Below are 4151 nucleotides of genomic sequence, written 5' to 3'. Positions count from 1 at the left end.
ATGACTCAGCTATTCTACTCCTGGGTCTATAGCCAAAGAAACCCAAAACACTAACTTGAAAGAATGTATTTCATTGCAGCATAATTACAACAGTGAAGATATGGAAGCAACCTAAGTGTCCATCAATAGATGAATGAATAAAAAAGTTGTGATATATATAATAAAATAGTAATCGGCTATAAAAATGAAATCTTAGCATTTGCGACAGCATGGATGGACCTAAAGGGTATTATGCTAAGTGAAATAAGTAAATCAGAGAAAGACAAATACCATATGATTGTGCTTATACTATGTGGAATCTAATAAACAAAACTGAGACAGACTCATAGATATAGAGAACGGACTGATGGTTGCCAGAGAGGAGGGGTTTAAGGGAGTAGGTGAAGAAGATGAAGGGAGTAAGAAGTACAAATTGGCAGTTACAAAACAGTCACAGGAATGTAAAGCATAGGGAATATATAGTCAATAATATTGTAATAAATATGTATCATGTCAGGTGGATATTTGAATTATAGGGGCGATCACTTCATAAACTATAAAATTGTCTAAGCAATCTGTTGTACACCTGAAACTAATATAAAATAATAATGAATATCAACTGTAATTGAAGAAATTTTTTTTTCAAAAGAAGTAGGTGCCTGGATTTATTATTTCCTGGACCAGCCATTTTCTGCCAGGCTAAGTCCAAGTTCTTTCTAACTATAGTTCTAGGAGCAGAAGATGATTCTATCAAACACAATAAAAAATACACTAAACGATCTATTTTAAAGGTTCTGACAATCTCTCATTTTAGAAAGTACTTGTATTAGGAAGGGCCCTGGTTGTTATGTAAAACAGAGCCAGTATCAGCAAACTTTTTCAGATAACGAATACTTTAGGCTTTATGGGTCTTATGGTCTTTGTAGCAACTATTCAACTCTGCCATTGTTGCATGAAAGCAGCCATAGAAAATACATAAGCAAATAAGAGTGGCTGTGTTCCAACTGAACTTTATTTATGGATGCTGTAATTTGAATTTTATCTAAATTTCATGGTTCATGAAATGTTATTCTTCTTTTGATTTTTTTTCAGCCATTTAAAGATGCAAACCCATTCTTAGATTCTGAGGCAAAAGGTTAGATTTTACACACAAGTCATACTTTGCTGATTGTTGAAATGGAGATACTTATAGGGCTGGTTCAAGAAAAGAGTTCCTTTCTGTAAAGCCATAGCAAGAACTTATGGCCTGACCAGGCGGTGGCACAGTGGATAGAGTGTCGGACCAGGATGCAGAGAACCCAGGTTCAAGACCCTGAGGTCAACAGCTTGAGCGTGGGCTCATCTGGTTTGAGCAAAGCTCACCAGCTTGGACCCCAGATCGCTGGCTCAAGCAAGGGGTTATTCAGTCTGCTGTGGCCCCCTGGTCAAGGCACATATGAGAAAGCAATCAATGAACAACTAAGGTGTCACAACAAAAAACTGATGATTGGTGCTTCTTATCTCTCTCCATTCCTGTCTGTCTGTCCTTATCTATCCCTCTCTCTGACTCTGTCTCGTGTAATAAAAATAAATAAATAAATAAATAAATAAATAAGAAGAACTTATGGAAACTGGAAAAGGAAAATCGAAAGCTGTTAGGACCTCAGTCTACTGTATACTAGACGCGGTCTCCCTTGTGGTTTCTCTGTATTGTTTAGCACTTCAACTCCTTCTCTAGGTCCAGACAGCTACCCCTCTGCACTCACAGCCTCCACAGATAAATCAATAGGCAATCCAATCTGATGGGACAAGTGTAATGAGATTGGTATGCACAAAGTATCAATGGGGACAGGAAGTCTGTAGCTCAAGAGTAAGGGCCATTGTGGAGAAGGCAGTTGATGGTCAGAGGTTTGAAGAAAGTACAGAAGGTTTGGAATGGTCTATGTAGAGAATGAGATAGAAATCAGAAGACAGGAAAGACCTCCTGGGTTTCAATGAAGACCCAAGTGATGCTGAGAATTTTAGCATTTGGTAGTTGTATTGTTGAGGTTGCCTTTGGCAACAAGTAATAGAAAATCTTTTCATAATGGTTTAAGCACTAGGTTCACTATGTAAGTATCATAATTGTAGGAAATATGGCCATTTTGTTCCCAATATGCCCCCAGTTTCTAGGACAGTAGCTGGTGCATACTAAACATCCAGTAAATAATATTTGAATGAACAAATGAATGCTCTCTCACAGCAGTAAGTAAAAATTCACCTTCAGTCTATTTTTTGGTGAGTTGACTTTGTGTTCAGGTCAGTTTTCTATAGTTATAAGATGGCTACATTACTGGTCATTACAATCAGACCCCAAAGTGTTTAACAGAAGGAAAGGGACCTATCTACTCTTTGAATCTCTTTTTAAGAGTGAGGAAACCCTTTTAAGAAGCCTCAGCAAACATTCCCTCAGTTCTGATGGCCAGAAATGCACCACAGGCCAATGTCTAAATTAATTACCAACAAAGGTAACAGGACCACTATGATTGGCTTAGGCTGCTGGTTCTCCATAGGGGGTGATTTTTTTCCCTCCTTCCAGGGGACATTGGTAATGTCACGAGACATATTTGATTGTCATAACTGAAGAGAGCATCTAGCAGATAAAGGCCAGGAATGCTGCTAAATCATTCTACAATAAGCAAAACAGCCTCTACACAAGAAAGAAGTATGCTATTCAAAACATCAATAGCGCTGAGGTTGAGAAACCCTGGCTTGGACCTTTCAGAATTTTCCCCTGGAATGGGGCGGGGATACTTTCCTTGAAGCTCATAGTCAGCAACATGAATATCTGTATACAACCAGGATTCTAGAAAAAGGAGATGAGGGAGGAGAGAAAAGATGCTGGGTAGGCAATCAACTGAGTCCACTCCAGAGGGGTTCGTTGTATTTTCCAATAGCACAAAGGAGCCTTTGGGGAAAAAAATAAAATTTTTTTAAAGCAATGCAGAACATGGAGTTCCTGCTTCTGTAAACAAAATAAAGAGCTCCTGCCATTTTTTTGATAAAATAAAAATTGTAACCTATTGGCCATCCATCCCTCCAATAGATACACATGTGGGAAGAGCAGAAGAAACTGATGCTCACTGACCGCCTACTGTGAGTGCCAGGGCCAGGAACACCTAAGGTGTGCAGAAGCCATGCTATCACATGCACGGTGGGCAAATGTAGGTTTACAGTTGTTTGTATGGAAAAGTATATAATACAAAGAATAAATAATAACACAAGAATAAATTCTGTTTTGTGTACTCACAATTGTATGCCTACTTTTGCTCATGACTGTATATTATTCCACTTTATCCTCACAACAACACAGGAAGGCATGCAATATTATCTGTGTTTTACAGAGGACGAATATCAAGCCCATGGTGATCCTGTGAGTCAGAGAGCTATGTCCATTCCGGTCTGCACATGAAACCCCTTCTCTGAGTTTAGGGTAGTGCAGAAGAGCCAGCATTTCTAAAAGAAGCATAGCAATGGAGGAAACTGTGTGCTGACTCAAGGTCTCTGATGCCTTGGATGCTGCAGCATCGTCTAAGGGCAAACAGGCTGGGTCAGGACTACACTGGCCCTGGCCAGTAGGTAGTGTTATTCCAGAGTGCTGGGGTCACCAGTTGGATCTTGATGGCACTGCCTCAACCTCAAGGTCACCGTTTCCAGCCCTGGTCAGGGCACATATGAGAAACAATTAATGGGTGCACAACTACATGAAACCATGAGTTAATGCCTCTCTCTCTATCCTTCCTGTCTCCACTCCTCCCTTTCTCTCTCTCTCTCTCTCTCTCTCTCTCTCTCTAAAACAAAACAAAACAAAACAAAACAAAAACCCACAAAAACTATCCTGGAGAAAGGGCTCCTTTTTTTTCCTTTCTTTTTATTTTTATTTTTTTCCTTTTGATTGAATGTATTGGGGCAACACTAGTTACCAAACTATACAGATTTCAGGTGCACAATTCTACAACACATCATCTTGGCACTGTAATGTGTGTTCACTACCCCAAGCCAGAAAGGGCTTCTTGACAAAGATCTGCCTTTTTATGTCTTAAAGACCCAAAGAATCTCCCAGTCTAAAACTTAGTGAATTAAATGATCTCTTTTTTTTCCTTATGTGAGAAGCAAGTAGGCAGAGAGACAGACTCCCACATGTGCCTTAACCA

Source organism: Saccopteryx bilineata, chromosome 1 (genome assembly GCF_036850765.1).
Source record: "Saccopteryx bilineata isolate mSacBil1 chromosome 1, mSacBil1_pri_phased_curated, whole genome shotgun sequence".
NCBI classification, from domain to species: Eukaryota; Metazoa; Chordata; class Mammalia; order Chiroptera; family Emballonuridae; genus Saccopteryx; species Saccopteryx bilineata.
The sequence above is the reverse complement of the archived record's forward strand: the minus strand, read 5'-3'. Positions refer to the sequence as shown.